Source organism: Panthera onca, chromosome C2 (assembly GCF_046562875.1).
Source record: "Panthera onca isolate mPanOnc1 chromosome C2, mPanOnc1 haplotype 2, whole genome shotgun sequence".
Classification (NCBI taxonomy): domain Eukaryota; kingdom Metazoa; phylum Chordata; class Mammalia; order Carnivora; family Felidae; genus Panthera; species Panthera onca.
The window spans coordinates 9,453,890-9,466,848 of NC_138347.1; the positions used below are offsets into that span (position 1 = coordinate 9,453,890).

A 12,959-nucleotide genomic window follows, 5' to 3' on the forward strand; every position below is an offset into this window, starting at 1 on the left:
CAGGATGCAGTTATCCACGCAGCCACGGGCACATTTTACAGAAACCTAATGTCGAATGAGCCAAACTGCCCAGCTGATCCATTCTTAAGTGCTTCAGGAGCACTCACTAATTAGTCTCACACCACTCCTGTGGGGTAATGAGCATCTCTGCCCTCGTGTTTTCTTAGTGTACCACTTTCCATTTGGTGAAGGGCTTAGAGGCTGAGCAAATTGCCCAACGTTGAGCTCCATTATGGCTACACTCCACAACTGTGGCATCCACTAGATTCCACCCCCCCCCCCCCCCCCCCGCCTTGAAGTGTCTATTGGATACTGCAAATCCCAAAGTTTGGTCCATTTACCTGTGGTTCTGTGCAAATCTGGTCCTATTCCCAAAACAACATCACTTGATATTTAAGAAGTGACCGGAATTCTTAGTTATTTTTGCTTGCAATTTCAAGGTTTTTTCCTCTCCCCAAATCTCCTTGGGCTATAAATTAATCTTAGTCAAAACATGCTTTTAAGAGAAGGGGACTCAAAGTAGGACAACGACTTGTTCTTTTTGAAATTGCATATAATTTAACATGGTGTAACCTTTGAAGGGGAAATGTGATCTGTTCAGAGCATCGCAGTGGTATTTAAGGAGGCTCTATGTCTGAAAGCCCCATCTCAGAGAAAGCAGGTATTTGGTTTCAAATGATCAAAACAGCCTTGTACTCTTCTTGGAGTTATTTTGACATCTAAATAATAGTCTGGCATTTCTTTCAGAGAGTGTAAATCAATAACATTGACTTAGTGTATTCTTTCCTCTTATTTTCTTTCCTTATTCTTTTATAACCTTAGATCAAGTATTAATAATTATTTTAAGCCTTTGCTTAGGTTTGGTACTTTGCCACTTAGTGATGCAGGAGATACTTCCCCCTCCCCCTGCCCCTTCCAGTTGCTTAGTTTTTCCAGAATATTCTCTTTCTGGGACAAAGATGACATCCATCTTCAAAAGCAGAGATAAGTAAATTCAGTGGTCACCTTTGACGTGTTTCTTTTTCCTCTTTTCCCAGTATGCACAGTATTAGAATACATACATCTCTCTCCAATTTTTCTCACACTCTGCCATTATTAATTGCCCTGGTTTCTCACTAGTGTTTTTGAACACTGGTCTGCCAATGGCCTACCTCAGAATCACTGGTGCTTGTTGAAGCTGGCATTCTTGGGCTTCGCCCCATACCTAAAAACCTTGAACCTCTGGGGATGAGGACCTAGAGGGTGCAGTTTTTGTTTTTTTAAACTTTTTTTTTTTTTTTTTAAATTTTTTTTCAACGTTTTTAATTTATTTTTGGGACAGAGAGAGACAGAGCATGAACAGGGGAGGGGCAGAGAGAGAGGGAGACACAGAATCGGAAGCAGGCTCCAGGCTCCGAGCCATCAGCCCAGAGCCTGATGCGGGGCTCGAACCCACGGACCGCGAGATCGTGACCTGGCTGAAGTCGGACGCTTAACCGACTGCGCCACCCAGGCGCCCCTGTTTTTTTAAACTTTTTAAAAAAATTTGAGTAGGCTTCACCCCCAGTGTGGGGCTTGAACTCATGACCCTGAGATTGAGAGTCCCATGCTCCCCTTTACCAAGCCAGCCAGGCACCCCTAGAAGGTGTAGTGTTTTTTCAATTTTTTTGAAGTTTTTATTTATTTTTGAGAGACAGAGACAGAACGCAAGTGGGGGAGGGGCAGAGAGAGAGGGAGACACAGAATCCGAAGCAGGCTGCAGGCTCTAAGCTGACAGCACAGAGCCTGACGTGGGGCTTGAACTCGTGAACCGCGAGATCATGACCTAAGCTGAAGTCAGATGCTTAACTGAGCCACCCAGGTGCCCCAAAGGTGTAGTTTTAATAAGCATTCAGAGATGCTTTTGATACCCAAGAAGCACTACCTTAAACCTTGCTGGTTTTCCAATTTTCTTCTCTCCATTCCAGGTAGACTCTCAGTAGTTATTGAATTCTTACACACTAGCCTCTAATATGGCTGTTACCGTAGCTTCAAAAATACACCAGCTCCAAAATCCTCATGATTTGGCTTTAAAACTGCAGAACATGGGAGACAGTATGGTGTGGGAGGGGGGTGAGGGACGTGAAAGGGGTGGGAGAGATTTAGAGGTCCTTCACACCTGGGCTTGATTTCGAATTCTGCTGTGGAACTAGCTAAATGACTTCGGATGCTATGACCTCGTGAAACCCAGATTGCTTGGCTCTTGCTGGGGGATGACAGTTTTTGAGGCAGGGCTGTTGAGGAGGATAAAATGAAACCATAGCTGTACTGTTGGGAGGTGTGACTAGGTGGTAGCTAGCTTTTATTGATCTTTAGTTTATTCCTTTATCATCTGTATTCTTGTTATTCCATCTCTGGTTGTGTTAGCTCCTTATCAGTGTCCTTATCCCCTTGCCTATGATGGTTACCTTCTTAAATTTTCTTCTGCATCTCCTTTTTCAGATACTCCTCTCTAAAAGGATTTCAGCTTATTCAAACCTTTTATTCTTGATTGTTTTTAGGTAACAGTCTAGACATTTCTCAGCCTAAGAATCTGCGGTTGTTTGGTCTGTTCACCGCCCCTCCCCCATTTATCTTCAGCTTCAGGGGTCCTGCCATTCCTCCTCCATGATGTATGGTTGGGAGAGGCTGGCTGGCCCAAAGCGCACCTGACTTCCACGTGCCACTCGTGGCATATGTCCTTTCCCCATGGCGATTGGTTCGGGAGTTGTCATGTGACACAAGCCGGGACAATCAGTGTGATTTTCTGTAGTTTCCTGTGTTGGACTTAAAGGGAGGCCTTGCTTTGCTTTTGGAACTTCAGGTCTCTTGTAGCTTTGAGGTTCCTTCAGGCTGCTGACCCTTGTTTGGGGGTGGGGAGTAGGCTCGGGGGAAGGATGCAGTGTCTGTTGCCTCCTGAGGCTTACCACCACTCTTGCTAGTAGGGAAACACCTTTTTAATCTCTTTTGTGGGGGGACCCTCTGTGGAGATTCTGGGTGCTGGATCCTCTAGGACTTACAGCTTATTAAATAGTCTGTATTCCACACCTCTTCTCTTTCACAAGTCGTGTACACACTGTCAGTGTGGTTGAGTTTGGGACAACATCTAGGCAGAGGCATTTGTCATACCTGGAATTGCCATTCCCCCCATCCCTCAGGTTCGGCTGGTGAGATTGGACCATCAGATCCAACCCTTTTATCTAGCACAGTAGGCTCTTTCCCAGGGACCCCCACAGTCTCCCTATTCCTCCCTTCTGTTGATTCCCCTTCCCTGGCCCTGTTCTACCTGCCCCCAGGCTCAACAAGTTCAAGTTGCTTCTGGCTACCATGATGCTTAGTGGATGACGTGTGTGTGGCTGGGCCATCTATCTCTGCAGGCCTCATCCATAGCCTAGCCAGGACTTCTGCTACACATATCCTTAGAACCATGCAGAAGTGTGTACACGTATCATTGAGGTATGGGAATAGTTAACAATACAGGAGTCAGTAGTAGATGCAAGTTCACCAATTCCATTTAATTAATTGGCGAAACTTCAGTAGGGTGTGGTGGAAATAGGAGGAGGTGGGAGTCAAGGTGCATATATAATATTTTTGCCTCTGCCATTGAGTAGACGTGGAGTTCAGACAGGTCAGGAAGACTCTCCTTCTCACAGTTTTCTCACTGGCAAAGTGGAGGGTCTGTTTTACATAAACCTCCTAACTCCATATTATGGATGACTCTGTGACAAAGATTTTAAGTGGAACTTTAATGTCACATGCCAATGGACTTTGAGCTGTGTGCCCAATACCCATAGTGCCGAGGGAAGGAGTCTGCAATCTAGAGGGGTTGACTCAGAGGATAGGAGAAAGTCAAGTGGGTGAATTTCTGAATCTCCATCTTCCTTCTATAAGAAGACCAGCTCTGATTTCATCAGCCTTATATATTGAAGGTTTCTATATAATTTTACTCATTAAAATTACACTGCTGCTAAAAGAATGCTGGACCCCTCCCCGCTGGTTTATTCAAACAAGTAACACCATTCTCCCCTGGGTCTAGCTTGGTATAACCAAACTTACCTTTTAGTACTCCCCAAATGAACTCTCTACATCAATCGGGCAGATAATGTCAGTCTTTTAAATATTTCATGCCCATCCCCGTTTACGTGGGTCCTGTTAGCAATGATCTAGCCTTGGACAATGGGAAATTGCCAAGTGCAAGAATATTTTAGTTTCTGAAGTTGCTAAAATTAGTCTCACTTAGCAAGATAGTGTAGAGTTGGGCTTATGACTCAAATGAGGACACACTGCTGGCTGGAGGGCCACATGAGTACAGTAGTTGATAGCTCTGAACCTCTGATGTATCTGATGTAACACCTTGGGAGACAAGGGCAGCAGGTCATGGGCTTTGCTTCTAATGAGATGAGTAGGGGAAAGGCATCAGCCTGTCCTGAGCCATGGCCATAGGGCTGCTGTGGGGTGTACCTGTCTGATTCATAAGATGTGATCAGATGAAATCATTTCTTTGAATAGTCACCTAGAGAAAGGGGCAGCAAAACCATTAAGAGTCGCTGATATCCTCACTGTTTACTTTACTTAGGATTCCTTTCTGGAACACATGGTCTAGAGCCTCCGCATCTAGTCTCTGGGTCTCTGAAGAGCCAGGACAGTATGTATAGGACAGGCTTTATTCCTCACATCCATCTACAACACCACCCTGCAGGTGTGTGGATTTATCAGGCATTAGTGGAAGGACTGAAGTTTAAATAAGATAAATTACAACATAAAAGAGGAAGGATGATAAAAGTTGAAAGGCCAGGTCACCATAGAGTTCAACATGCCCCGGTTCCCATTATAGCTTCTCTGGCCTAAAATTTCCTTTCTCATCTCATTCTTGTCTATTTTTGGCATTAAGATTATATTAGCATAAAAAGTAAGTTGTACTGTTTTTTCTTATTATCTGAAAAAATTAATGAGAGATTAGAATCCCTCTTTCTTGAATGTTTGATAAAACTTACCTGCAAAAACATTTCTATATGAGAAATTATTATTTTAACTTTTGCATATACTTAAAATTTTCCATAATAAAAAGTGGAGAGAATAGTATAATAAACTCCATGTACTTACTCAGCTGAGAAAGATTTTAAATTAGAGATTAAATTTTGTAAATGGCATAGGACCATTCGGGTTTTCTATATCTTCTATAGTCATTTTTGACAATTAATATTTTTCTAGGTAATTACCTATTTCAATTAAGTTATCAGATTAGTGGCAAAAATTGTTCATAATTTTCTCTTTTTAATTTGCACATCTGTATTTCTGTTTCTGTTTTTCATTCCTAATACTTTTTATTTGTGCCTTCTCTCTTTTCTTCAATCAGACTTATAGAGGTTTAGCAATATTTATTAGCCATTTCAGCGTCTACTTGTTCTTGCTGTTCCTTTGTTTCGGAGTCTGGGCTGAGCTGCATCCGAGGGCTGGAACTGAGGCTGGGAGAGGAGGGATTTGCAAGACCAAGCTAAAGAAGGTCACTTTCAGAAAGATAGTACTAATTAAAAGCCATGCCACTGAAAGAAAGAAAATGACAATAATAATTCTAATATGAATATAGATATGTTTATTGTATGCTGAGGTTAGGTACTTTACACACGTTGACTCACTTAATCTTCACAACAAAACTGTGAGATTTCCATCATTAATCTCATTTTCAGATGAGGAAACAGGCTTTGTGTGATGAAGTAATTTTCTCAAAATCATGTAGCTTATTGACAGCATTTGACCTCAAAGCCTATGTTTTTCCTGTTACCCCACTAGCTATGAACAGAGGGAAAACTGGGTGGGCTTCTGGAGATCTTGAAAGCCTGGGACATGAGACATGAAAAGCCAAAGGGATAAAGGAAAGGTTCAGCTTGTTACCTACTTCCTTGGCCATTCTGGCCCCCATGATGTGTTCCATTTTAAATGACTTGATCTTTATTTTTTCCTGGGAGCTCCGGGAGAAAAAAAAACTTACCTGATAAAAAGATGCAAATGGGAATAAATGCCTTTTTCAGTACAAGGGAAAGGTATTCCTTTAGAAATTAATTTTTAGTGTAAAAAATTTGGGCAAATATTATTAAAAATTAAAGTACAGTATTAATGTCTGCCAAAAAACTGAGCTGCATTGAGTGACCTATAAACTTTTTTTTTTTTAGTTTTTTTTTAAAGTTTATTTATTTATTTTGAGAGAGAGAGAGAGAGAGAGCGAGCACACACAGGTGCGAGTGGGGGAGGGCAGAGAAAGAGAGAGAGAGGGAGAGAGAGAATCCCAAGCAGGGTCCACACTGTCAGCACAGAGCCTGATGCAGGGTTCAGTCTCATGAACCATGAGATCATGACCTGAGCTGAGATCAAGAGTCAGACGCCTAACTGACTGAGCCACTCAGGTCCCCATTTTTTTTTTTTTTCAGTTTTTCACAGCAAAAATATAAAGAGGATAATTTGGCTTTTATTATCGTTTTTGCTTCAGTACCTTTCAAAGAATACCAATATTTAGTATCTCTGAGAAAACAGGGAGATAATTGGTAAAAAATCAATTTCACAGAATATCTCTAAAGTAAAGACTATTACAAAAACACTAAATTAAACTATAAAATATGACTATACTTCCTTCCAAAGAAAGCATGTATATTCAGAAATTTAAGAATAAAAATCATCTCAGCTTTTCAAGTATATTGGAAATAATTTGCTAACACTTTAATCTCTTTATAAAATCTTTGCTTTCTTTGAGCAATGTAGCAATGAAGAAGCATATGATGTAAACTATGTCCATAATGTCTGGGAAACACAAGTGAATGAATATACTTGTTTTCAAAGACATATTTAATCTGTTACAAATAAAAATAATATTAGCTATGTTTCCAGATTTTATAGACATCCTGTATTATAATATTTTGGGTTATTGGAATGTATCTATTAGATGGCCCTTTAGTTTCTTAAACTCACATTTTTCCCCATTTACATCCTTGGTATCACTGCTCAGAGCACCCTCCCTGAGAATTCTCTGCTTCCCACTCTTCTGTACCTCAGTAGCTGCTGCTGACATGTTTACTCTAGATGGTTCCACTCTCCCTCCATGATTGTTTGGACTACTGAGAGATAAGCTGAGCTAATCAGTTCTCCTGGGCTCTTGGAATTGGGTCTCTGAAATTCTAAGTACCAAGGGACATGTGAAATTCAAGAGTCATGAGGTGGCCACATATGCTCCTTAGAGCTGAGGGGTGGCCCTTTTCTACTCTGTGAGAAGAGAAGCAGAGAATGAAGTTCTGAAGAGAGCAAGAAATTACATTGTTGGACAAAGGGAAGCAGAAATTTGAGACAGAGACAGTGGATTGTCAAGTCTTGGAGTGTCTCATGATGCCTCATTATCCTTAGGCTTCATGAAGTATTCTGGAATCCATCTGACAATTTTCCTTTTCTAATTAAGGTAGGACAGATTGGTTTCTGTTGCTTGTTGTGCAAGGAACCTTGACTATGACATTCTCTACTGCCCCAAAGCTGGCGTTCAAGGTGGTGGTGGGGCAGAGGCTTCTGCTAAGGAAATTCCTGAAAACAAAAACAAAAACAAAAACTCTAATCTATGATGCACATTTATGGAAAGAAGAGGGCTAGTAAATATATGTGTTCTAGAAGTGGGAAGTAGGATATTTTCCTGTTCCTTTTCAGGAGGATCTGAACTTGTTCCACTAGAAATCAGAAGAATAGATCAACAAAATGAGCACGAGGCCACCAACTAACATTTTGTTGAAAGGGTTGCTCTCAGCTTATTGATGACAATTACAAAAATACCCATGGCACATATTCCATTTCTAGCTTTTATGGAACATCGGTGGTCTATGTAGCCCTAAAGTCTCATATCGTCTATGTGTTCGTTATGTTTGAATATGCCTTCAGGAAGCACAAGATAGGGACACGGTGGATACTTACGTTTCTGGGTTTTTTGTTTTTTGTTTTTTTTTGAGGAGAACTCTTTTATTGCTTTTTAAATTCCCTTTCTTTTTTCCTTTCTTAGTGTGTAGTCCTGTGCTGTCTAAAAGAACATTCTGCCATGATGGAAATATTCCATATCCGTGCTGCTCAATATGGTGGTCACTAACCATATGTGGCCGCTGAGCCCTTGAAATGTGTGGTTGGCAAGAGTAAGGAGCTGAATTGTAAATTTTATTTCATTTTAATTAATTGAAAATTAAATTTAAACAGCTGCATGTCATTAGTGGTACTGAGTTGGACAGTGTAGATTTTGTCTAGCAATCCATTCTCAAGTTTTTGTTTCTGATTCTAAGACATGGTTTGTGACTTTATAGTGGTTTGAGTTAGTCATGTGATTTCCCTAACTCTCATATTTCCCACTTCAGAATGATCAGTAGCTGAAAGAGGCTGGTTGTATCACCTTTCAATCAAATTTGATTTTGTTTTTGGATGGGTTCCTCTGCCCCAATTCTGTTTTATTCTAGATGGGAGTTCTGTGGTTGAGTGTGGGTGAATTGTGGCTTTCTACTATATTGTTGTCATTCATGAAACACACTGGATGCTGAAGGCAGTCAAATGTAAGCTGAGAGGAAGGGTATTTGCTTATCTTTCAGCTTGTTTGAAGACCAGACCACAGCCATGTTGGGAGAAAATAGCTTGGTGAGATAGAACCAGCAGACTCTAGGGAGGCTTCTTCTCAGCTCACCACAAAACCTCAATGTTGATACACCTATCTTTTCTTTATGAACCTTAATGACAGACTTTTCCTGGGTCTCGGTTGCTGTGAAGAGGTCACTTGAAGTGAGGAGCAGTATGGTTAGTACGCGTAATTATTTCTGCAGTGGCCCTAGTGTTTTAAATAAACCGGGAACAATGCTTTCTACAAGAGGTGGGTCAACAGCTTTGTGTTGTTCCTTGTAGGTTACCTCTTGGTTCCTGTTAGGATGGGTTCCAGTTTTCCTGTTTCAAGTTCAAGCATACTGCTACCCAGAGTGGGGGTCTTCTGAGATACAGCTGAATGCACTGGTTCATGACAAAAACACAGACTGGTTACAGAAAAGGGCCCATCTAACAGAGACAGAGGAGAGCGTCTTTTCTGCTGTTTCTGATCAGGTTTCTTTATCAGCAACTTGATTGGTACTAGATTTACTTCCTTAGTGCCCTGTTGAGAAGCAGCCCTGGTCTTAGCAGCTGGGTCATTTTGTTTTGTGTCCAAATCTTGCCCAAATCTGTGGCTGTAACTAACCACAGGCTTGGTAAAGTCAGCCAATATGCATATGTTGTTAGCAGAAAAACCTTTTCCCCCAATTTTCCTGAAAAGGTGTGGGAAAGCATCCTTCTCCCTACTTTGACCAACTGATGCTTGAACTGCCTGAGGTTGGAGGTACAGGGTGGGTTACCTACTGGTGCAGTGAGTGGTGAATCCACCTCCCTAGAGGGCTGGAGCTCAGAAGCCGGAAAGCAAGCAGGTTGGAATTTGCGGCAACTTCCCATTGTCAAGACGATCCAGAAAGACTAGACTGCCCTTCCGGGCTCAGGAGCATCTGTGCGAGTCTCGTTACTCTTGTCCTTGCATCTCATGCAGCCACAGCTTAGGGGAATGCTTCGTAAGGTCCATGAACAGGTCCATGGCAGGTGCACCCAGAGTTTCCTGCCTGTGAATTTCACCTTGGCCCAACCTCTTCTGGTGAGCGAAGACTAAATAGCCCCTGGACTCAACTCTAGGTTTTCCCCAAAGCTCCCACTGCTAAGCAGCACTTTTACCCTGGCTGATTCAAGGTGAAGATGGACACTCAAGGGGGCACCCATTCTCTCCCTTCACCTTCCATTGACTTGAAACGTTTCTTCACTTCCTCATTCAATAGTCACTGATTGGGCACCAACTACATACCTGTAGTCTTTACCGGGGAAACGGCTGGTGAATGAGACTGGCACAGCCTGTTTCTGCCTAATCCATAGAACAGCATCTAGATCCATCTCCTTCCTTAACAGCTCTCTCCATAGGCTTTCTGTACCACCTATGGCCCAAGGACAGCAGGAAAACCTTAGGATATTTAAAATGCGTTTTTCTACTTGAGTCCTCCTTTTGGATGACAAGTGAACATAATGGAATAAAAATAGGTCTGAAGAGGCTGGGGTTAGTGTGCAAAAACCTTTATAACTCAGGATAGTTTACAGGAATTCTTTTTCCCCCTGCTTCCAGTGTCTAAGGTGAGAGCAGGGCTTTCTGTCCAGGAGACCTGGAGGTGCCCTCGCTCACATGGCAGAGGTGGCAGAGGCGGGAGGCATTTTGTTTTCAAAACTATGCGGTCCCATTAAGAGAGGGAGGGAGACAGAAATGGAAATGCTGGGGCTCCCTGAATGATGCCCCAAGGCTGGGAAGTCCCTGTGGTTCTTGTGTGTAGGCTGGAGGCCAGCCCATAAAGTCCCTAGAGACAGGGGGGGTCTGGGGTGTGTGGGGACTGGGTGTATGTGTGAAGGGGTTTGTGAGAGTTGGGGTATGTCAAGTTGCTGTGTCTGTGAGGCTTGGGTTGTATGAGGGTTGGGGTATGTGAGGGTTGGGGTGTGTCAGAGTTGGGGTGGGTGAGGATTGGGGTGGGTGAGGGATGGGGTGTGTGTGACGCTTGGACTGTGTGAGCGTGGAGTTTTGTTTTCTGATTGCTTTGGGCTTTGTGGTGGGGGCTGGGTATCACGTGGGGGAGGGCACTGAACGCCAGGGGGGTTTTCGAAACCACTGAGACGACTCCTGGCCCGAGCTTCAGATGGGCTTGGGCAGTGACATCACAATAATAAAAGCAGAGTTTTCTCTGATAATAGGTGCGTCATTCAGAGTCAAAAGGTCGAAGCAGCCCAAGTGTCCATTGATGGCTGATGGATAAACCAAATGTGATAGATCCCTACAATGGAACATTATTGAGCCTTAAAAATGCAGAAGGGAAATCCTGACACAATGCTACAGCAGGGGTGAACTACGAGGTCACCTTTCAGTGAAACAAGCCAGACCCGAAAGGACAAACACTGTAGGATTCCTTGTATGTGCTGTCCCCAGAGTAGTCAAGCACGTAGAGACAGAGAGCAGAGTGGTGGATGTGGGGGGCTAGGGAAGGGGGACGGGGGACTTTGTGTTTAACGGGGACAGAGGTTCAATTTGGGAAGATGAAAAAGTCTGGAGATGAGGAACGTGATGGCTCATGTGAAGGTACCGAACGCCACTGGCCTGTACACTTAAAAATGGTTAAGAGGGCAGCTTTTATGTTACGCATATTTTGCCACGATTAAAAAAAAAAAAAAAGGAAAGGCCAACAAAATGGGCCTAACTCCTTACAACGTTTAGGGTGGAAAGAGAAATCTGGAATTAACCTCCTGAAGAAGTAAGCTGGGAAAACTGAGGCAGCCTCAGTTATCTCACAGAGCATTGAGTTAGAGCAAATTCCTGGTGCCTTTTGAAATGGAAGAAATATCATCCAAAATGTCATCAAAGGGAGTGTTGTCTCTCGTCCCAAGCCTGTGTGTGTGTTTTGCGTTCCTTGAACAAGACAGGCGTTTGTTTCTCTCTCCCAGAGCAGTGGGGAGCAGTTGGGTGGTGGAAGCTTGGTGGGGTCTCCCTGGGACCTGGCTGGTGGGGTGGATCTTGCCCCAGTCCCTTCTCTCCAGCCTCGGGATTTATTTATCTTTATATGTTCCCAGGGCACTGGCGAGGGTTGGATTCGCTCCCAGCGAGGCCCAGCACTTTTATTCCCAGTGGCGACAGGAGAGGGCGCTCTCGGAGGGCAGAGCCCTGGTCCGACCCAACCCGTTCCTTCTGCTCCTTCCGCTGCGGCAACATTCACCTCCGACTTCCTTCTCTGCCCCCCTCAGGCCACCTTCCGAGATCAGGTGAGAGCTTGCCTGTCCTCAAAATGCACGGGTGGAGAGCCCGCTGCTCTCCTGCACTAGAGGGTGTGCCTCGCTTGCCCTTCCTTGTGGCAAAGTCAGAAAACAGTCTTGGGTTTGAGTCGTGGACTTGACCTCTTGCTGCCACTGTGGGCCTGGCCTTTGAGATCCAGTGTCTCCATCTGCGGCTGGGGTCGTATTCCGGAGTCACTTCAAGGTGAGCTGCTGGCCTTAAAAAGTCCTTTGATATTTTGGTTTAAGCTGCTGTCCCGTTTGAGGCACCGACAGATTCAAGTAACAGCTGGAGCCCTTTGTTCCTAACTCTCTCATCTCAAGTTTCTGGGTGGATTTCTTTTTGGAGATAATAGTCTATGAATCACCTTTGAAATGAGAATTTATCAGCTTAGGCACTTTTCTCTTTGAATTGTCAGAGTAAGAATAAAAGTAACTCCCTGAAGTGTTGCTTCCTAGATCCACTGCAAAGATGGAGAGGAATCCCCCAGCCCCCTTCATCCGCATCGGGGACTAGGCTTGCTTGCTTTTTTATTTGAGTATCCTTGACACCCAATGTTGCGTTAGTTTCAAGAGTATAACGTAGTGATTCAGCAAGTCTATACGTTATGCTGTGTTCACAAGTGTAGCTGCCATCTGTTAACATACAGGTCATTACAACACCGCTGACTGTATTCCCTGTGCTGTGCCTTTTATCCCTGTGACTTATCCGTTCCATAATGGGAAGCTTGAACGTGCCACTCCCCTTTGCCCATTCGCCCCACACCCTTTCCCTCTGGCAACCATCAGCTTGTTCTTTGTATTTGTAGGCCTGATTCTGCTTTTTGTCTGTTTATTCATTTTTTTTTAGATTCCATATATGAATGAAACCATATGCTTTTTGACTATCTCAGTCTGACTTGTTTTATTTAGTGTAATACCCTGTAGGGCCATCCGTGTTGTCACAAATGACAAGATCTCATCCTTTTTTTATGGTTGAGTAATATTCCATTGTATACATTGTATACACACATACACATACACACATATATATATTGGATATACATGTATGGTATATACATACACAATGGAATATTATATATTATATATGGTAT

The 12,959-nt window shown here is 43.2% G+C and overlaps 1 protein-coding gene across 5 annotated transcripts in view; it reads left to right on the plus strand.

The window, feature by feature from the left end:
- SETD4 (SET domain containing 4) overlaps positions 1–12,721 on the plus strand; it is a 71,362-nt gene extending 58,641 nt beyond the window's left edge. For 2 of the 5 annotated variants that reach the window (XR_013557830.2, XR_013557829.2), the window contains exon 14: positions 11,668–12,712. The gene's annotated coding sequence lies outside the window, so the exon portion shown is untranslated. Of the gene's footprint in view, positions 1–11,667 lie in introns of all 5 variants that reach the window. The other 3 variants (XR_013557832.2, XR_013557831.2, XR_013557828.2) reach the window with 3 other exon arrangements.
- The last annotated feature ends 238 nt before the right edge of the window (positions 12,722–12,959 follow it).